This window comes from Petaurus breviceps, unplaced genomic scaffold (genome assembly GCF_028583685.1).
Source record: "Petaurus breviceps papuanus isolate PSGF00001 unplaced genomic scaffold, PetGlider_PUasm1.0 151, whole genome shotgun sequence".
In the NCBI taxonomy this organism is placed as follows: domain Eukaryota; kingdom Metazoa; phylum Chordata; class Mammalia; order Diprotodontia; family Petauridae; genus Petaurus; species Petaurus breviceps.
The window spans coordinates 31,142,136-31,165,310 of record NW_027185712.1 but is presented as its reverse complement, the minus strand read 5'-3'; the positions used below and the strand labels follow the sequence as shown (position 1 = coordinate 31,165,310).

The 23,175-nt window shown below is 36.0% G+C and overlaps 1 protein-coding gene and 2 pseudogenes across 1 annotated transcript in view; 2 read left to right on the top strand and 1 right to left on the bottom strand.

Moving 5' to 3' along the window:
- LOC138153114 (protein diaphanous homolog 3 pseudogene) overlaps positions 1-5,762 on the top strand; it is a 10,004-nt pseudogene extending 4,242 nt beyond the window's left edge.
- Positions 1-23,175, bottom strand: part of ADCY2 (adenylate cyclase 2) — a 586,315-nt gene that overhangs the window by 210,749 nt on the left and 352,391 nt on the right. The gene's annotated exons all lie outside the window — the stretch shown is intronic.
- On the top strand, positions 5,753-7,291 carry LOC138153109 (protein diaphanous homolog 3 pseudogene; annotated as a pseudogene).

Here is a 23,175-nt window from a genome sequence, read left to right as displayed (position 1 = left end):
AGAGAGAGAGAGAGAGAGAGAGAGAGAGAGAGAGAGAGAGAGAGAATTTTAGGCAAAAAGAAGAGCATAAAAAAGGAGAGACAGAATTGATATGCTTGGAGAATAACAAGGAAACCAGCCACCAGGAGTTAAAAGTTTTGTTATGGAAGAGTATGAAATAAAGTTAGATGTTCAAGATAGACAAGGATTTTTGAAATAGAAGAAAAGGAGTTTCTTCTTGATTTTGTAGGTAAAGGGGAGCCATCAAAGATTTGGGGCTACCACATGGAAATTACTTAACTCTTTACTTCTATATTAAAACCAAATATCTATATCACTTTCTCCTTTTTTTGTTTTATTTAACCAATTTTGGTTAATGATCTTTGAAAATATATACTATCCTTCTTCCCCACAAAATATAAAAAGAAACAGGCTTAATGTCATCTTCAAAAACTTAAAATGAAAGAAGCTATTTAGCATTTAGAACAAAACAGAACAAAATCAGATATCAAGCCAATTCATTAATGTGATTTAAATTTAGATCTTATTTTTGAAGCAACCAGTATGTTATGGGGCCTTGGAATATACCCAGATTGCCAGATATGAAGGCATCTTGCTTCTCTACGTTCCCCTAACAAGTAGGTAGGAGTAGTCTTCTTTGACTGGATGCAAAGCTGTAACAGAGTCTTAAAACTTTCAGATTGAAACAGCTTCATTATTTATTACCTATTGCATCCAGACAGTAAAGATCACACACACACACTTCATCCACAAAATGAGTGCCATTAACTGATTTAGGAAAGTGGGATACCTTCTCCTTCCTCTCTCCTTTTAGATCCTGTGACTTAAAGTTAAGAACTGGAAATTGAAAGATCTCCATCAACTGGGGGATGGCTAAACAAGCTGTGGTATATGATTGTGGTAGAATATTATTGTGCTACAAGAAATGACAAGCAGGATGATTTAAAAAAAAACCTGGCAAGACTTACATGAACTGAAACAAAGTTAAATGAGCAGAACTAGTAGAACACTGTGCACAGTGACAGCAATATTGTATCATGAACAACTGCGAATGACTTAACAATTCTTAATAATACAATGAAACAACACAATTCCAAAGGACTCATAATGAAAAACTATTTGCCTCCAGAGAACAAACTGATGTTGTCTGAATCAAATCATACTATTTTTCTCTTTCATTCATATATCATGACTTGGTCAGCTATTTCCCAACAGATGGGCATACCTTCAGTTTCCAAATTCTGATTTCCAAAATTGATTTCCAGAATGGTTGGATAGCTCCACCAACAATTCATTAGTGTACTTATTTTCCCACACCCCTTCCAGCAATTGTCATTTTCTTCTTCTGTTATCTTAAACCAATTCTATGGCTATGGTGTAATACCACAGTGTTTTAAAAATGTGCATTTCTCTAATTATTAATGATTTACCACAATTTTCTATGATTATTGATAGCTTTTATACCTCCCTCTGAAAACTGCCTGTTCATATACCTTGACCACTTATGAATTGGAAAGAGTTCTTCCATTTATAAGTTTGTCTCAGTTCCTTATAATATTTGAGAAATTAGGACTTATTAGAGAAACTTGATGCAAAGATGTTTTTCCTATTTCCTACTTTTCTTATAATTTAATTTTTCTTATATTATAACTATTACTTATAATTTCTTATAATTTTACCTTTCTTTGGGAAAAATCTTTTTAAATTTGATGCAATTAAACTTAGCCATCTTACCTCTTATGAACCTATCCATATCTTGTTTAGTCACAAGCTCTTATCCTATCCATAGATCTGACAGGTAATTTCTTCTATGCTCCACTAATTTGCTTATGATGTCAACCCTATTGCCTAAATCATGTATCCATTTTGAATCTATCTTGGTATATTGTGTGATAAATGTCTATGCCGTTTCTGTCAGTCTATTTTTCAGTGTTCCCTGATGTTTTTTTTCAAATAGTAGACTAATTCTACTTAGTCTAAATCCTTAATTATGCTTTTTATTATTCTCCAAATACCTTTAAGATGAATCTGAATCTATAAACAACATAGAAAACCTTGTAGTTAAAATGCATAGGTAATAAGCAAAATAGAGATTTTAATTAGTTCTAGTTGCTTACAATTGATACAACAGTATGGATACATTATTCTGTATGTCTTCTGCTCTAAGGAAGGAGGGAGAATATCCCTATCTAGATTTCTCTTCAACTTTCTGATGTTTTATGACCTGATTCATCATACATATAGAAAAAAAGAACTCATGATTTCCTGAAATGCTCAATAATAATAATAACCTATACTGATATAGCACCTTTAGATTTACAAAATCATTTCCTTATAACAATCCTAGAGGTAAGTAGTGCCTTTAAGAATCTCATCTCAGGATGAGGAAGAAACTGAGGTTCCAAGAATGAAGTGACTTGCTCACTTCACATAACTACTCAGGACTTCTGACTCTAAGCCCTGGACTTTTTCCACTACTCTATTCTGTCTTTTCATATTCAATGGAAGAAACTGTAACTTAACAGATAACAATTGCCAATATTCAGAACAAATTTATTTTTCCCTTAAAAGAATTTGGTCAGGGTTCTGTTTTTCTGCTAGATACTTATGTAATTTATGTATCTCACAACGAATATCAGCAGCTAGGAATGATTTTCAGATGTGTAGGAGGATCTTGGTTGATGGAGACATAATTCATTGATTAATAAGAGAGTGATCAAAGGAGATAGCTTCTCTTTCATTCCATCTGTCTTAAGAATCACAGATTGCAGTTCGATCAGACTTCTATAAAAAGAGCTGCTTACATTCAGTATGAATCAGGGAACTTTAGTGCTAGACTGATTTCAATGACACGACTACAGTTTACTCAGATAGTTACATAATCAAGAATCATGAAGATGGCTCAGAGCTATGTGAAAAAAATAATCTTACTAGATGGTACAAATCCTGCCCTTGCTAAATTGCCAGAGGACTGTTCAACTATAGGCTGAAAAATAATTTGTTAATGCACTTGTTCCATCAGCATCTTTATAGGCAAAACAATATTCCCCAAGCAACTGCCCTACTAAATGAAAAGAATGCTTTTTGTAACCAGAAAGGTAATGCAACTCAGTTCTATTTTATAGCACTTAGGGGAAAAAGTTTATTAGAGACCATTAAAAAAGTAGCCCTTTACATTTCATGATGCACATTCATAAATATGTAATACTTATTTTCAATTCTACGTTGGTGAGCCTTCTTGTCATAAGTGAATTAGACACTGGAACATTGTGGCAGAGGACTTTTACAATTTGCTTCAGAAGAAAAAAAATAATAATAATGAAGCAAAAACTGAGTTCACACGTAAAATTATTTATCCATCCCTTCTTTGATCCTTTTTCACCTTCTTCCTTTTATGTTAGCTTTTATGTGATGATTTCTGTGTGTTGCTGAGGGGAAAGAGGTAGGCTGGGGTATCTCCCACCTTGGTGCCACATGCCATTGAATGTATGGAACCAGTATTTGTTTTATCTCTTTTCTCTTTGATATTAGTCAAATGGGGGAGGGGTAACAAGAATAGGAGATCCAGAGAGTTTCTACCAATATCTGGAGCCATTATAGCAGCAGCTGAACTTGGTGAGGAGCCACTGAAGCAGTCAAGAAACCTGACCAAGAAGAAACCAGTTTGTGGTACTGAGATCTGGCCCATTGGTGCCCCTGCTCTTTCCTGCTTCATGCCCCGGTGAGCAGTGCAGGGACAGAGCCTCTCCCACCTTTTCCATCTCTGCCTACAAATCTTGGAGCAAAGGAGAGAGGAGCCAGTCGTGGACCCCCTTCTCATGCTTGTTCTCATCGTCCGAGTCCCAGGGCCAAGGTGGCCAGGACACCAAACTGCAGTGGTAGAAGTACTCTCTGGACCACACACAAAGGGAGGATTCCAGGGAGAAAAGAACCAAGTTTTTGTACAAATTTGCCAGCATAAAAATTCCAAGAAATAAGAAAGAGAGATCTTCATTATTTAACCTGAAGTGCACATTTCCCTCAAGCACCTATTGGCCTTCAACATCCTCAGATATGATGGAAAATAATCCTAGAGTAGCCCACTGTCTGAGAAAGAACTGGCATTTTTTGAAAAAAAAATGATAGAAGATATGAATTCAAATGAAGATAAAAAGACACCATTGAATTGTGAGGAAAAGGACTTCAGTATCAAAAAAGAAATGGTCATGTAGTACATGAATATTGCTTTTAAGATGGGATGTCTCAAGAGTAGCAGACAAATATCACTAAAGGAATTTATCCATCAACTGAAAATGGGAACAGTGAAGGAAAGACTTGCCACATGCTTAGATTTCTTCTGAGTGTCTTTGACCAGTAATCCTATTAGTTGGGTAGAAAGCTTTGGACATGAAAGTCTTGGGTTATTGAGGGATAATTTTGAAAAAAATAAACCATTAACAGCAAAATTCTGGAAAAAAATTGCAAGAGGATTCAGCACAAAGTCATACACTGTTTGAAGGCCTTGATGAATAGAAAGAATGGTTTGGAAAAAATTATGGAAGAAGAAAAGTGTCTGTCATTATCGTCCAAGTTCACAAGCAAATCAATGTGATAGTGGGTGTTGTTAAACTTCTTTCTGCAACATGTATTGTTAGAGAGGAAAATGTCCTTGAAGAAGTTTAAAAGCCTTAATTACAGCTGGAGAAGAAAAAAATAGGTTTTCTTCAGTTGTAGAAGGTCTTCAGGAAAATTCTGTTCAGTCGCAAGTAGCTTATCTACAACTCATCAAAGCCCTTGTTAACATCTCCCAATGACTTTGACTTCAGACCACATCAGAAATGATTTTATGCAGTTGTGGATTGAAACAAATACTGTCTTCCTTGAAACATATCAAAAGTAATATCAAGCTTAAAGTGTCTCATCAGACACTTGGGCATAAGGAAGAAGACTTTATTGAGTTCTCTCATCATTTAGAAGACATTAGAAGTGACCTTGATGAAGTGAATGATGTTTACAACCTGTTATGAAACATGGTGAAGGAGACAAGAGTAAAAGATATTTTTTCCTATACTTCAACATCTTTTGCTCATCAGAAATGATTATTTCATATGACCAAAGTATTTCAAATTAATTGAAGAATGCACATTTCAGAAAATATCATATACAGATGGAATACATTTTGATTTTACATTTAAAAAATTAGATGAGAATCTAAGACAATTTGTAGATGTTTGTGTTGATCAAACAAAAGTAGAAGTTGAAGAAAAAGCATCAGAACTTTCCAGGAAATTTGAAGGAGAATTTACAGTTCACCAAGAAACTCAGTCCCAATTACAGAAAAAAGAAGAGAAGACCACTGAGCTCCAAGCAGAATTACAGCCTTTTAAATCCCATTCTGGTGCTTTACCACATAGTTCAAAAACTTCTTTACCTCAATCAACAGTAGGTGTAACTGATCACCAATTACCTCCACCACCATCCATGTCACTGGGTGGTGTGCCCGCCACTACTACCACAGCCTCCACCCCCACTTCCAGGAATGCCAATGCCTTTTGGTACTACTCTTTCTTTACCACTCCCTCCAGGATTTCTTGAATTATACTGATCTTTTCCTCCACTAACATTTCCATTTGATTTGAACCCCCAAAATGATTCAAACTTGAAACCACTATGACAAGACTGAACAGGTTAAAGATCAGTCTTCATTAAATGACTGAAAACTAGTTAAAAGCAAATGAGATGGGTGGCTAGGTGGCACAGTGAATAGAGCACCATACCTGGAGTCAGGAGGACCTGGGTTTGGATCCAGCCTCAGACACTTAACACAAAAACTAGCCATGTGACCTTGGGCAAGTCACTTAACCCCAATTGCCCTCCAAAAAACAAAAAAAAAGCAAATGAGAACAAGTATGAGAACACAGTAAATTTGAAAATATGTTTTGCTGTGGAAGAAAAGAGAAAAAAGAAGAGAAAGATTTTGCAGAGAAGAGAACAATAAAGAAACAAATTAAAGAACTGAGTATTTTGGATTCCAAAATTGTCTAGAACCTTTCAATCTTTCTGGGTTCTTTTCTTATGCCATATGAAGAAATAAAAAATAATGACATTGGAAGTAGATGAAACACAATTGGGAGAGTCTATGATTAAGCACTTAACAAAGCATCTGCCAAATCAGGAGCAGCTGAATTCACTAAGTTCAAGAATGAATATAATAACTTATGTGAGCCATAAAAATTTGCAAGTATAATGAGCATGGTGAAAAGACTATGGCCACATCTGAGTGCCATTCTCTTTAAATTTTAGTTTGAAGAGAAGGTGAACAACTTCAAATCGGACATCATGGCTGTCAGTGCAGCCTGTGATGAGATAAAGAAGAACAAAAGCTTCAGCAAATTACTGGAATTTATATTGCTAATGGGAAATTACATGAATGTAGGTACCTAGAATGCTTGCCTTTCGGTTCAACCTTAGCTCTCTCTGCAAACTAAAGGACACAAAGTCAGCAGATGAGAAAACAATATTGCTCCATTTTCTAGTTGAAGCATGTGAGGAGAAATAACCAGATATTCTGAGTTTTGTTGATGATTTGGAGCATATAGATAAAGCTAGCAAAGTCTCTGCAGAAAACCTGGAGAACAACTTGAAACAGATGGAAGCCAACTTCAGCAGCTTAAGAAGAATTTGGATTCCTTTCCTTCTCCTAAGGATAAGCATGACAAGTTTCTAACGAAGACATCCAGTTTTGTGATCTCTGCAAAAGAACAATTTAAAAAAAAATTCAAGAATGCATGAAAACATGGGAAAAATGTACAGACCATAATGGGCTACTATTCTATTGACATAAAGAAGGTGTCTGTGGAGGAGTTTTTACTGCTTAAATAACTTCAGAACTATATTCATGCAAGCAATGGAGAGCAGCAAATGAAGAAAAGCTGAGGAAAATGAGAAATGTGCCAGGATAGCTGAGGAAATAGCATAAAGAAAAAAAACGTCATCAACAACAACAAAAAGAAACGCTTGATGGAAATGAAAACTGAGGGTGATGAGAAAGGAATGATGGATAGTCTGTTGAAAGCCTTGCAGTCCAGTGCTGCTTTCCGTGACTGAAAAAAGAACATCAAGCCCTAAGGATATTCAACAACATCTTAGTCCAGTCTCACAGAGGCCTGTTCTGAAAGCATGTAACCATGAGAACCAGAAGAAGCAACTGGTGGAAGGTCCCATTAACACCACAAACTCAAGTGCAACTCAATCAGGACTCCTATTGCCAAGGAACTCAATTATAATCAAGACACTCATTCATCCATACTGAGGATCAGGGATATTGGGAAGAAGGAGACCTGTAACATAGAAGGCATCAAAGAAAAGGAAATGGAGCTCCTTGGCTCTGTTTCTAAAGCTGAATCACTTCCTGAAGTGGAGGCAATGCTGGCAAGACTTTAAGCTTTATGAATTTAGTTGATAAAAATGATTACGCAAACTATAATGCCATACTATGCTTGACTGCAACACTTTAAAAAATATCTTACTTTTGTATAACTGGCTTTATATAGTTATGCATTTCAAAGTATATCACAATTATATCTAAACTTCATATTTTGATATATAGCTTTTGCTTGCTATATGTCTGAGACCTTGTGCAAAACTATAATGGGCTTAATGCTTTTTTTGTTGACAATCTGTTCTACTATAGTTGGAAAGAGAGATTGAATTATATATAATATTCTAGTGAACAGGTGGGAGACTACTCTATTCAACAATATTTTCTTAAAGAAAATATATGATATGCCTGCTGGTCTAAATAATTACATTTGGTTTGATGTCTATATACAGTACAAAGAATCACGATCTCAGAACTGAACTCTTAATTTATATATGCACATGTGTTTATATTTATATATATCTAAGACTTTTCTGTAGTTATGATCTGCATTCTACAATTGTAATATCAGAAATATGAAACAGACATGTAAAATGACTAGTAGACACATTATAATCACTGCTGAATTCAGGTCAATTAGATTCTTCAGAACAGAAAGGAATTCAAATAGATAATGTATGAAGACTATATGACTTAAGCTCATATACAATACAAAAGAGTTTATATAAAATGAATATATCTTACACCGAAATTTTTCTGCTGAAATTTTATATCAGTTCTAGAAGGCTGACTTTTTACTTTCAATCATGGCTGTGGTATAAAATTGTCATTTTGTAATCATGAGTTAGTAATATTACAGTTTTTATAAACTATGTGACCATTAACAACTTTGATAAGTAGGTTTTAATAAATTTTTTCTCTTAAATATGTTTCATATGAAATAGGGGGATTATTATTCTGTTAATTTCCCATCAAAGAAAATAAACTTCTTACACTAAAGGGGGAAAAGCCAGTTTGAAATCCTGCCAAAAGGTAAACCTGGTAGAATTTGAACTAGGAGAAAAGAACTCCTGAGCTCAGTAGGAACAAGATGCTGTTAGACCCCACATATTCTCTACATGTAGGTCTTACTAGCATGATTACTTTAAGATTGAACCCATTTTCCCCAGGATATGTACAAGAGGAAGTATACGCCACCTGGTTGGGGGATGTTTTTGTAAAATTCTGTCTTTGCTCCATCTTCTGGGTAGATATCCTTTCGTAAAAGTTGATTCTTATCAATTAATTAATTTATGTAGGTGGTGGCAATGGTTGGGGGTTCATGAATGATACTGCTAGAAAATACGATCCTTTAAGACTACACTATGATGGAAGCCTGAAGGGAAATAGCAGTTAGCTCTCACCTGGGGGACGAAATCTGCCAATGTGAGTTGGGTTTAGAAGTGTGAACCCAGAATGAATTCCTTTGGGTTGGTCCTGAAGTTATAGGGCACTCTTGAAATGTTTTAAGGTCTTGCTCAGTGCTGTTGCATGAGTTTAAAAAAATATTATTTAAGTTTAGCAATCTCTTCTTTTAAAATTTTGAGTTTCCAATTCTCCCCCTTCCTCCAATCTTTCCTCCACCCACTGATAAGACAAGCAATATAATATCAATTATACATGTCAAATCATACAAAACATATTTCCACATTAGACAGGTAAAAAGCAAAAAAAATCAGAAAGTTATACTTAAATTTGCACTCAGAGTTCATTAGTTTTCTCTCTCGAGGTAGATAATATTTTTTTTATCACCAGTCCTTTAGAATTGTCTTGAATCATTGATTTGATCAGAGTAGGCAAGTCTTTCACATTTTATCTGCATTACACCATTGCTGTTACTGTGCACAATTATCCCCTGGTATTTCTCAGCTTCACTTTGCATCAGTTCATATAGGGCTTGCCATCCTTTTGTTCTTTTCTTTTTGCACTGTATAGCATTTTATTTTTTCCAATTACATGTAAAGATTGTTTTCATCATTAATTCTTATAAGATTTTGAGTTCAAATTATTTCTTCCTTTCTTCTTTCCATTCCCATCCCCCAAAGAGTAAGCAATCTGATGTAGATTATACATGTACAATCATGTTAAAAATATTTCTACATTAGTAACATTGTGCAGGAAGAATCAGAACAAAAGGAAAAAAAAACACAAGAAAGAAAAAAAAACAAAAATGTGAAACTAGCATGCTTCAATTTGCATTCAGACTCCACAGTTCTTTCTCTGCATGTGGCTAGCATTTTCCATCAAAGGTCTTTTGGAACTGTCTTGGATCATTGCATTGCTTAGAAGAGCTAAGTCTGTCATAGTTGATCATCACACAAAGTTGTTTTTACTTTGTACAGTGTCCTCCTGGTTCTGTTTGCTTCTCTTTGCATGAGCTGGTATAAGTATTCCCAGGATTTTCTGAAATCCACTTGCTAATCATTTCTCATGGAGCACTAGTATTCCATTACATTCAAGTTTGCTGCCTCCACATTTGCATGCTCCAACTGGGCCTCCACACAGACCTATCCTGTGGATCTCCCAAATATTCTTAAGCTGAAAAAAATGTATCTCTTAACCTTATGTTGACTCTACCACTCCAAAATTTGTTTTGAGGTATTATTTTAAAGTTCTTTTGAAAGGAATGCTGAAAGAATTTAATTTGAATTGCTGCCTCTAATCCACCATCATGGCTCCATCTTCATGTGCTTTTGAACATTCTATTTTATTGGACATTCCATTCATTTATTGAAGCCCCCCCCACATAGTTTAGGTTTTATAGGTAGATTCCAGAAAATTAAAAAAAAGAATCTTTCCAATGCAATTAGAAGAGTAACAAAGGTGATTGACCTAAAATGTGTCCTTATATGGGAGAATTGGAAGTAAGGGAGAGTTAGGGTAAAAGGATTTTTCCTTTTTCTCCTTATTGTAGAAGAACAACTTCTGCCCACAGACCACTCTGGTAACTCTCCATGAGTGAGCTTTTTAGTGCCACATACTCTTCAGAAACCATCTGCTACATTTATGTAAGGAAACAAATTCAAACACACATGCACACACACAAACACACACACACACACACACCCCAAACAAAAACATATCCCACAGCTAGATATTACTTGAAACCATGAAGCTAAAACAGGATAACTCAGAAAGGAATAGACTGACTCTTGCCAGACAAATACAGGAAGGATGTATATTTTCCTCAGTGGGGATGACTCCCTCTACTGATATTGACTTCATATGTCTTATTTGAAAATAGAGAGTCAAAGTGAGTAGCCCATGCTCATGTAACTGGTAAGTATTAGGGGTAGAGAGTTGAACCCAGATCATTCTAACTTGAGGACCATCACTATCTCCACACTGGACCTAGGTAAGATCTGTTTACCAAAAATGTTTTATTACTGTGGCAAAACACATTTTCTTTTCTTTCTTTTTTTTGATCTTTTTGGAAGGGGGAAAGGCAAGGCAATTGGGGTTAAGTGACTTGCTCAAGGTGACACAGCTAGTAAGTGTTCAGTGTCTGAGGCTGGATTTGAACTCCTGACTCCTGGACCAGTGCTCTATTCATTGAGCCATCTAGCTGCCACAAAACACACATTTTCTGTGGGGTTCAGGTCTTCTCCTTCTCTGTTGACACCCATTTGTTTTCAGGATCCTACATAGACACACAAACTCTTAGTTCCATCCTGTGGATTAGATGACCCTAAGAGGGTAAATGAACTTGGGCTTGCTATAGCAAGGTAACAGTGGAACATTCTGTTCAATCTACACTTTACCATGAATATAACTGCAGACATTTAGCCTTGTGGTACTACTTTGAGGTCATATGCTCCCTTTAAAGAGAAATACTTTTGATCTTTCTGGATAGGCAGCTCTTCAACATTTATATCCCATTTTTTTTCTTACCATAGAGACTCATAACAGCTTACATCTCTATGGAGATATGCAGAGTTTCCTCCCTGGAAGGAAACTCACTTAGGGATGCTAAAAAGACAAATGCCTTTTCCAGGATGCCTGCAATATCTGAGTAACTCACAGCAATAATGTAGGGCAAAGACTGGTCTCTGGCTTAGCTCCCTCTTGTTGTGGTTTGCATACTTTACTGATTTCTTCCAAGTGTCATATATTTCACAAGAAATTCCCTTTCTCATACAAGATAGCCAGATTGATTGGCTTCTGAGCAGAGGTTAACCAGGAGCTCTCCTTCTAGCATAGCACTAAGGATGAGGTTGCCACATACTCTCACTATGATTAGATTTAGGGATTGTGCTGCCTAGGAAATCTCCCATCTCAATCTAGAATGCTCACTTCCGTAGCTTTTGAAATGTAGGTCACTAACGGATCCACCTCCAGGCTTGAACCTGCCCAGGACATCCTCTTTCTTGAGCTTGAAGGTTAACAGTACTCAAGAAAAGCTCAACCTCTATCCAAGAGGTTGGAGTCTAAGAATTTTTATCATATAGCTACGTTATACCCCTCTCTACATGTGCTATTTATTATATTAAGAGGTTCTATAATTACCTTTTCAAGACTGGATGCAGTAATTTGGGATTAAGAATTCTCCTTTTCAGGTATGAGGACAGCTAATAAATAGCAGTCATCCTGCTGCCTGTGAAGGGGAAGAAATTGGTAGAAGAATGTCCTCTGAGTAGACAACACTTTAGCCACAGTAGCCTTCTAGTCTCACTCATATTTTAAACAAATGATTCTTCAGCTTATTGTCTACTTCACAACTTTGTCTTCAGAATTTGCCATTATAGAGCAATGTAGTGTTAAAGGAAGATGGTCTATGCATCAAGAAGCTAAAGTAATTGAAAAGACATGTATATCATATATATATATATATGATACCTAGAACTTGCTTCAAAATGAGCTATTACTCTGGCAAGATTTTCAGCCAAGAATACAGCTACATGAAGTTGGAAAGATTCATGAAAGAATCAGTAGGTAATATGAAATTTGTGTTGTTGCCAAAATTTTGATAAATGAATATTCTATTAGAATATATATGTACTTGAGTTTTCCTATGTGTATTTTCTCTCAGAACTAATAGTAGAGTTCTTAATATTTTTATTAGTCTTGAAGTATACCACTTTGTAAAGAGACAAAAAATTATAAAGTATTGTTGGCATTTGCATTAATACACAAATGTCTTGCTCTTGGTTATTATTCCTAGGCTTCAAAAATTTTAGTAAACTTTATTTTTTTTATTTACAAACTTGTATCGTGCTTTAAATTTGATTGTGAGCCTACTGATAAAGAAAAAAAAACTATCAAACAGATGGTCAAATGATGTATACTATACTGTTATACATTGAAAAGATGAAAAACTATAATACACACATATAATATATACATATAGATACATGCATACACACACATATATATCTATGTATACATATACACAGGCATACACATATATGTATGTGTATACTTATGTATGTATACACATGCATTCTCCTTGAGATTTTTGGATATCTCAAATAGACTTGGGCAAGTTATACCTTTCTGCCTCAGTTTCGATATCTATATAATAGGGATTATTATCTATCTGTCAAATAAAGACAATATCATAACACTCTATTAATGTATTGGGCTAATGATATATTGGGTTAGTTACAAACTTTCAAAAGTAAAAATGGATACCAGTGATTGCCTTGTGAAGTCTACTAAATGAAAATTTTATGTGAATATGTATTTTTTCTAATCCATCAGGTATATTATGGTAAACACAATCTTTTAGAATTAGCATAATGTGACTGACTGAAGAATATTTTATATTCATAGTATATATTTATAAACTGTGTTGGTGCTGATTTAAATTTTTAGGAGGGTTTAAAACCAATGCATATATATATTTATATATATATGCATATATATACACACACACACACATATACATGAGAGCACTTAATGAAGTTTTCAGATGTTCATTAAAGACATAAGTTTTAAACATTAAAATAAAAAAAATTATTCATTATATACAGTGACCATTACGATTAAGAATCCCATGAATATTGTTTCCAAAGATTTAATAAATGCATTATTCTTCTGCAGGGATAGAATCATTGTTCTATGTCAAAGATGTAGTTTTATATATCTTTATTATATAGCGAGCCAAGGAGAGGGGAGAATAACTAGAACGAAATAGCAGTCTTGCTTGTTATGGCTGACGGCAGGAAGCCATAATACATATACTAGGAAGAAAATTGCATTTAATTGGTTGAAGATTTTTCACTACTTGACTTTCATTTATGACTTTGACCAAGATGTAGGAGGGAGAAAACAATAATACCAAGCCTTACCTACTGATTCCTAAGCATTAGTTAGCTTGGAAATATGATTAGCAGTCTGCACAGAGACAGAGACAGGTAGACAGAGACAGACAAGTGGACCATTCATGTACCTTGTAGGTAACAGAATTGGGGCAGTACAGTGGGATGAACCCTGGCTCCAAAGTCAGAGGACCTGAGCTCAAATCCTAACTGATAACAACTACTGGTGTAACTTCACACAAATTATTGAACATTCCCAGGTCTCAGTTTCCTCAACTATAAAATGAAGAGGAGGAGTGGATCAATTCTGAGGTCCATTCCAACTCACAATTGATGCTCCTCTGCTCTAACCTGAGACCTAAAGCACTTCACTGATAATAACAGAAAGGGAAAACACCTCTAGGGATACCTTCAAGAAATTGAAGAGATCTCCACTATAGAATTCATGGAAAGACATGGATAAAAATAATGAAGTCATGGTTTTGGCTGGGGACTCAGGTTTACCAAAAAATAAAAATATCACACTGACAATACAACCTCCCTTCCCATTTAATATCAAGCCTACATTCTCTTTTCTCTGTGATAGAATTGTCAAGTCCCTTCATATTTCATAGTCTTCCAAACCATCACTATATCACTTTACATATATGACACCCTTTTTCTCTTACCACAAATTCATGTTGAGATTGTATAGATTTTTCTTACTTTCTTTTTTTTATGTTTCCTGTCAATGTTTAGTTATTATGCTGAGACTGGTAGATACTACTTGATAATATCCCATATCTACTTATTCCTAGTCTCACTTTTGTTAGGGGATTAGAGTTCCTTGATCTACATAATAAGCTATACATTCTGGTGAGTCTATCTGGGATTTTGAGAGCTTTTTCTCATGGAGGGAGTATATACTAGGACCTTACTGACAAGATTAAATATCAATTAAGGACTTTTTCTGAACAACTTGATGAAAGAATAGTGAAACTTTGCTTAGGATATTTGACTATATTTTCTTATGGAAGATATTCATGTGGTTCTTGTCACTTCCTGGAGCTTAGCTCTTCGAGTTTATAGGTTACCTGATTGGCTCAGACTCCTGTAGGATGGCCCTATGAGAAGAGCCACCCCTCTGTGATATACTAGGGAATCATCACTTGTAGATCAAGCCTCTCTTACCTTTTTGGGAAGACAGACCAAGGTACTGAAGAACAGAGCTCCTGGTTGGGGGTTTGGGAAAGAGTTCTCCACAAGCTGTTAATGATTGATTGCCTTGGAGTAGAGGAGGAGAGGAAGTATAATTTGCCCTAGTTCATATAGGTTATCCAAAAATCCCAATGAGAATGTGTGTATACATGTATGTGTATATATGTGTGGATATTATATGTGTGCAGGTATAGATTTACACATTTTTAATTCATAGCAGTATAGTATATATCTTCTGAACATTGGTTTGATAAGTTTTTCTGTTCTTTATTAGTAGACTCACAATGAAATTTAAAGTGTGATACAAGCTTGTAAATTAAAAAAAAAGATAACATTTACTAAAATTGTTGAAGCCTAGGAATAATAACCAAGAACAAGGCATTTGCCTATTAATGCAAATGCCAACAATATCTACCAATTTTTTGTCTGTTTATGAAGTTGTACCCAACAAGACTAATGATAATATTAAGAATTCTAATATTAGTTCTGACAGAAAATACACATAAGAAAATCTGTATACATATATTCTAACAGAATATACATGTATTAAACCTTTGGCACCAACACAACTTTTATAGTACCTACTGATTCTTTCAAGTCTTTTATGAAACTTTCCATCCCCATGTAGCTGTATTCTTGGCTCAAAATTTGCCAGGGTAATAGCTCATTTAAAAAAAATAAATTTTAATTAATTTATTTTTAGCTTTCAACACTCACTTCCACATTTTCTCCCCATATCTCCCCTCCCCCCATCCCAAGATAGCTTTCATTCTAATTACCCTTCCACCAATCTGCCCTACCTTCTATCACTCTCCTCCTTTCTCTTATCCTCTTCCCTTCTATTTTACTGTAGGGCAAGATGGATTTCTATACTTCATTCCTGCTATAGCTTATTTCCCAGTTGCATGTAAAAACAATTTTTAACATTCAGTTTTAAAACTGTGAATCCCATATTCCCTCCCTTCCTCCCTCCCCACCCATCTTCATTGGGAAGGCAAGCAATTTGATATAGGTTATACATATGCAGTCATGCAAAACACTTCCATAACAGTCATATTGTGAAAGCCTAACTATATTTCTTTCCATCCTATCCCACATCCCATTTATTCTAGTCTCTCCTTTGACACTGTTGCTTCTCAAAAGTTTTTGCTTTTGATTACCCCCTACCCCAATCTAACCTCCCCTTAATCCTCCCCCCTTATTCCTTTCCCCCATGCTTTCTGGTAGGGTAAGATACCTAAGCAAGTGTGCATATTATTCCCTTCTCAAGCCAAATCTGATGAGAGTTCACCCATTCCCTCTCACCTTCCCCCTCTTTTCTTCCATTTGTAAAAGCTTTTTTCCCCTCTTTTTTGTGAGATAATTTACCCCCATTCTACCTCTCCCTTCCTCCTCCTCCCAATACAATCCTTTCTTACCCCTTAATTTTATATTTTAGATATCATCCCTTCATATTCAACTCACCCTGTATATATATGTATGTATACACACACATATAAGTCCCTTATGATCTCTCTTTCCTGTTTACCTTTTCATGCTTCTCTTGATTCTTACATTTGAAAGTAAAATTCTTTTCATCAAGAATGTTTGAAAGTCCTTTCATTGAATATCCATTCTCCCCCTTGAAATATTATACTCAGTTTTGCTGGATAGGTGAGTCTTAGTTTTAATCCTACCTCCTTTGACCTCTGGAATATCATATTCCAAGCTCTCCAATCTCTTAATGTAGAAGCTGATTAATCTTGTGTTATACTGATTATGCTTTGCAATACATGAATTGTTTCTTTCTGACTGCTTGCAATATTTTCTACTTGACCTGGGAAATCCAGAATTTGACTAAAGTATTCCTAGGAGTTTACTTTTTGGGATCTCTTTCAGGAGGTGATTGGTGGATTCTTTCAATTTCTATTTTATCCTCTGATTCTAGAATGTCAGGGCAGTTTTCCTTGATATTGTCTTGAAAGATAATGTCTAGGTCCTTTTTTTATGATGGCCTTCAGGTAATCCTATACTTTTAAAATCATCTCTCCTGGATCTATTTTCCAGTTCAGTTGCTTGTCCAATGAGATATTACACATTGTATTCTATTTTTTCATTCTTTTGGTTTTATTTAATAATTTCTTGATTTCTCATAAAGCCATTAACTTCCATTTGTTCCATTCTAATTTTAAAGGAATTATTTTTCTTCAGTGAGCTTTTCAACTGCCTTTTATATTTCACCAATTCTGCTTTTGAAGGCTTTCTCCTTGTTGACTTTTTGGACCTCTTTTGCCATTTGAGTTAGTCTTTTTTTGTCTTTTTTGGAAGGGGAAAGGCAGAGCAATTGGGGTTAAGTGACTTGCCCAAGGTCATACGGCTAGAAAATGTTAAGTATCTGAGGAGGAATTTGAACTCAGGTCCTCCTGACTCCAGGGCCAGTGCTCTAATCACTGTGCCACCTAGCTGCCCTGGGTTAGTCATTTTATATGGTTTTATTTTCTTAAATATTTGGGGGGGGTGTCTCCATTAGCAAGCTGTTGACTCGTTTTTCATGATTTTCTTGCATCACTCTCATTTCTCTTCCCAAATTTTCCTCTACTTCTCTTACTTGATTTTCAAAATCTTTTTTAAGTCTTCTATGTCCTGTGAAAAATTTGTATTTTTCTTGGAGGCTTTGGATGTGGGAGCTTTGACTTTGTGGTCTTCTGGTTGTATATTTTGATCTTCTTTGTCACCTAAGTAAGACTCCATAGTCCAATATTTTCTATGCTTTATGCTCATTTTCCCAGCCAATTTCTTGACATTTTAGCTCTTTGTTAAGGTAGCACTCTGCTTCCAGTGTGAAGGGTGTACTGTCCCAAACTTCAGGGTTTTGTTCAGCTCTTGTCATAGATCCTTTGGGGTACCTGTAAATTTTCCGATCTTCCAAGGTGGTATGATCAAAGGAGAGGTGTTTACTCCTTTCCTGTTCTGTACTCTGGTCTGTGAGTGACCACCAGAACTCTTTCCTGCCTTGGAACTGTGAGGATTCCCTCTCCATTGATGCCACAAATTCCACCATAAGAGCACTCCTTAACTCAGGACTGTGACCCAGATCCAAGCAGTGGCAAAGCAAGAGAGTCCTGCCTCAGCATCAGAAAAGAGATCCCTGCAATCTCCCTCTTCTCTGACAATTGATCCATAACACCCCCAACATCTGTGGGCTGAGAGCTCTGAAATCAGCCACTGCTGTTGCCACCGTGGTGCTGGGGCCAAACCATGCTTGTCTCTCACCCAGGTCCAACAGAACTTTACTGACCTTTTAAGATGTCTTTGGTGTTTGTGGTTTGAAAAGTCTGGAAACCTCCACAGCTGCCAGTGATTCAGTTCTCTCTGGTCTGCTCTGACCTCATCTGTGTTGTGTAATCCATGCTGGACTACATTCTTCTCCCAGATTGATGCAACAGACCTTTCCTGTCAACATTCCAGGTTGCCTTGGGTTGGAAATTTGTTTCACTCTGTCACTTTTTGTGTTCTGTTGTTCTAGAATTTGTTTGAGTCATTTTTATAGGTATTTGAAGGAGTGTGGGGGAGAGCTTAAACAAGTCCCTACTTTTACTCCTCCATCTTTTCTGTGATAGCTCATTTTGAAGCAAGTTCTAGGTATCATATGTATGTGATGTACATTTCTCTTCAATCACTTGAGCTTCCTCATGCATAGACCATCTTCCTTTAATCCTACATAGAACTATAATGGCAACTTCTGAAGACAAAGTTGTGAAGTAGACAATGAGCTGAAGAACAATTTGTTTAAAATATGAGTGAGACTACAAGGCTACTGTGGCTAAAGTATTGTCTGCTCAGAGGACATTACCGCAGCCCCTTCTATTAATTTCTTCCCCTTCACAGGTAGCAGAAGGACTGTGTCTTCCAAGTACGCTACTTTTGATTGGGCCAGTTAAACCTACAGCTAGTGGTTGAGATGTGCCATTTTGGAATGATTCACTCTATTACCATTTATACATATTTTGTATGTTTGTATGTATTTATGTGTGTACATGTTTGCAGATTTTTTTACTATTTTTATTTGTGGTATTATGGTTTTTATTCAGTTTGAAACCTCTGAACTTCAAACACACCCTAATTCCCATAATAAAATCTCCAGAAAACTATTTTGTGAATTCTAGCATATTCAAAAGTTTACAAATATAGTGTCACAAGAGACTTCTTGAGATCAAGTTCAACCCCCTCATTTTACAAATAAATTTAATGAGATTCAGAGAGATGAAGATCACACAAACTCCAAGTTCCAGAATGGGAATTTAAACCCATGACCTTTGACTGTGGACAGAAAATTCTTTCAGGTATAACACATTCAATTCATGCACTCTACACATATGCTTCACTGGAGGCCCTCCACACTGTGGTATTACACTTTAATGTAGGCTAAGGCTAAAAGGCCTTCAAGATCCAAGGGGATGGTGCTCTGGTGTTGTTATTCAGTCTTTCAGTCATACCCAACTCTTCCTAACCCCCATTGAATGCCAGATCCTTCTGTAATCCACTATCCTGAAGTTTGTCCAATCTCATGTTCATTGCTTCCATGACACTATCTATCCATCTCATCCTCTGCCATCCCCTTTTCCTTTTGCTTTCAATCTTTCCCAACTTAAATCTCTTTTTCAAAGAGTCATATCTTCTCATTATGTGGTCAAATTATTTAATTTTCAGTTCCAGTATTTGTCTTTCCATAGAATAGTCTGAATTATTGACTGATTTGATCTCCTTGCTTTCTAAGGGACTCTGAAAAGTATTTTTCAGCACCAGAATTTGAAAGAAATAGTTCTGAAGCTCTTGGCTTTTCTTGTAGACCAAATCTCACAGTCATATATTTTTGGAAAAACCATAGCTTTGACTATATGGATATCTCATGGTAAGGTGATGTTTCTGCTTTTTAGTATATTGTACAGACTTGCCATAGTTTTCCTTCTAAGGGGAAAGCATTTTTAAATTTCATAGCTGCACTTGTCACCTGCAGTGATCTTTGAATCCAAGAATATAAAATCTGACACTGCTTTTATTTCTTTTTCTCTATTTGTTAGGAAATGATGGAATCAGTTGCCATGATTTTATGATTTTTTAATGTTAAGCTTCAGATCAACTTTTATACTCTACTCTTTCATCCTCATCAAGAGAATTCTTAATTCTTCTTCACTTTCTGCCATCAGAATGGCACTGTCTGCACTCTTAAGACTTGTTATTTCTCCCAGGCACTTTAGTTCTGTCTTTTGATTCAGACAGGCATAATGATAAAAAAAATGAAGTGACAATATAAAGCCTTGTCATACTTCTTTCCCAATTTTAATCAGTTGCTCCATGTTTAGTTTTAATTATTGCTTCTTGACCCACATATCAGTTCCTTAGGAAACAAGATCATCTGGTACTCCCTTCTCTTTGAGGACCTGTCACACTTGCTGTGATCCACACATTCAAAGGCTTTAGTGTAGTAAATGAAACAGAAGTAAATGTTCTTTATTTATTTTTTCTTTTTCTGGAACTCACTTGCTTTCTCTATAATCCATCAAATTGCCAATTTTGTCTCTAGTTCCTCTGCCTCTTAGAAAACTAGCCTGCTTTTCTGGTAATTCTTGGTTCACATATAGCTGAAGCATCTGCCCTAGTTTGCAGAATATTAAGCATAACATAGCTGGAGTATGAAATGAGATCAACAACTTGGTAATTTGAACATTCTTTGGCATTGCCCTTCTTTAGAATTGGGATATAAACTGATTTTTCCAAATCCAGTAGCCCCTGTTGAGTTTTCGATATTTACTGGCATAATGAATACATGTAGCACTTTAAAAACATCATCGTTTAGAATTTTAGATATTTCATCTAGAATTCCAACACCTCTACCACCCTTATTATTAGCAATGCTTTCTAAGATCCACCTGACATCATTCTCTAGGATGTATGGATCTATATTAGTAACCATATTACTGGGGTTATCAAAGATATTAAGAATTTTCTTTTATAATTCTTCTGTATATTCTTGCCAGCTCTTATTTTTCTCTTCTACTTGTAAGTCCCTACCATTTTTATAATTTATCATGTCCTTTTTCTATGAAACACTTTCTTGATATCTCTATATTTTACAACTTTGCTACAACTGTAGATAAGATGTATGTTGGGCACACTATAGAGGAAAACTCATTGTCATTGAATATTGAAAACAGCTGAAGTTGAAGTTGAAGGACCATGGTTCAGATCTCTGCTTTATTAGTCATTACTAAAACAGCTAAGGTGGCGCAGTGATAACAATGGAACAGTGAACATGGAGATCTGAGCTCAAATGTGGCCTCAGACGCTTATTAACTGTGTGACCCTGAGCAAATCAGTTAGCTTCTGTCTCTTTCAATTTTGTCATCAAGTGGGGATAATTATAGCACCTGAAATAACACCAGGGTTGTGATGAGGATAAAATGAGATAATAATTGTAAAGTGTTTTGCAAACCTCAAAGGCTATATAAAGGAGATGATGATGATCATGATGATGATGTTGACCTGTGTGACCTTGAACACATTATTTAACCCCTGAGAGCATGAGTTACTTTATTATTTATCATTTTTTTAAGCAATCGGGGTTAAGTAACTTGCTCAAGGTTACACGGCCAGTTATTTTTGGGTGTGGTACTAAGTATCTGAGCCTGGGATTTGATCTCCAGGTCATCCCGACACTGGAGCCGGTGCTCTTACTCGCTGAGCCACCTGGACACCCCTGAGTTACTTTATTTTTAAGATGAAGAGGTTTGTTTAGATCAGGTTTAAATAACATATGGTGTGTGGGCTGCATGGGCCCCACCAAAGGATTTCAGGTGGCCTGTGAAAAATGTAGAGGATGTAAAAGAAAGTAAAGATGTAACAAGTGCTTTGTCCATGTCCTGCTTAACCTGCATTCTGCTAGTCAGTATTGTGCCCATCAAATGACCTGGCTGGTGGGTTGCCACCGCACTCTCTCCCATTTATCATGTGACCCACAGCAGCCAATCATTGTTTCTAGTCTGAGAGGAGTGATTTCATGATAAAAATCTTAATAAGTGTAACTAATTGATTTTAGTTGAAATTTCTCTTTTAGATATGATTTATTTGCAAAATAGCTTAATCATTAATTATACCTTTACCTGGAATGTGAGCAGCTGAAAACTCATTTGCAGTCCAAAGGAGGTTAGCCTATTTTAATCTTGTCCCCTACCAACTGCCAAATTGTACTGGTCTGGTTTAGATGCTTTATAACATCTCTTTCAACTCTACTTCTAAGATAGTAAGGGGATTAGTGAATGGCTTGAAGTTGACAAGGAGGTTTAAGTAATAATGTTTGAAATGCTATTGAATCAAGAACATTGATCAAGAGAATGAAGATAATTTTACTGAGAACAGAAAAAAAGAGATTGAGGAAAATAATACATTAGCCTTAAAATAATAACTGATTTTGCATAATGGCAACTGTCATACTGAAGCAGGTCATTCAATGCACAATCTTCACTCTGCATTTTTTACACAAGGAGTGCCTGATACAAGTAGAGTGCTTTTATGTGCTTGACTGATGCCATCCTCCCCAGGAAGATGGGGAAAGAGAGGTTTTCTGCGACAATCCTCATGACATACAATGGAAATAGCTTGGAGAGCCTGCAGAGAACTCATAGACTATTCCAGTTGTCGAATACTGTTAATAAATAATGCTACTGTTACTGTTCTGTTACTCATTCTGGTTGGCTAGCTCAGTGGGGAGCAGAAACATTTTTGATTTTCTGTTGAGCTTGCCTTGGATTCTTTGTCTGCCTCAAGATTTCTTCTTTTCCATTCTAGGAGAAGTTTGGAACCTGTCACCCCAAATATTCCAAAAGGTCAGAAAATACAAAACCTGAAATTTGGGCATCTAGTTTTTGAAGCCATCTCATCATCAATGCTCCTGAGGAACAAAGAGTAATCTTCAGGGGTGACCTTTGAAACTCAATGCAGGGGTATTTGAAATAGGAACTTCTTGTTCTTGTTCAGTCATTTCAGTTATGTCCAACTTTTTGTGGCCTCATTTGGGGCTTTCTTGGCAAAGATCTTGGAGTGCTTTGCTATTGCCTTCTATAGCTAATTTTAAAGATGAGGAAACTAAGGCAAACAGAGCTAAGTGATTTGCCCAGGGTCATACATCTAGTAAATATCTGAGGTCACATTTTTAACTCAGGTCTTCCTGACTCCAGGCTCATTGCTCTATCCACTGTGCCACCTACCTCCCCAGAAATAGGGGCTTATCTGGCATTAATGGTGCCTTTAGACATGAATTTGATGGGACCAAAGGTGCATAGG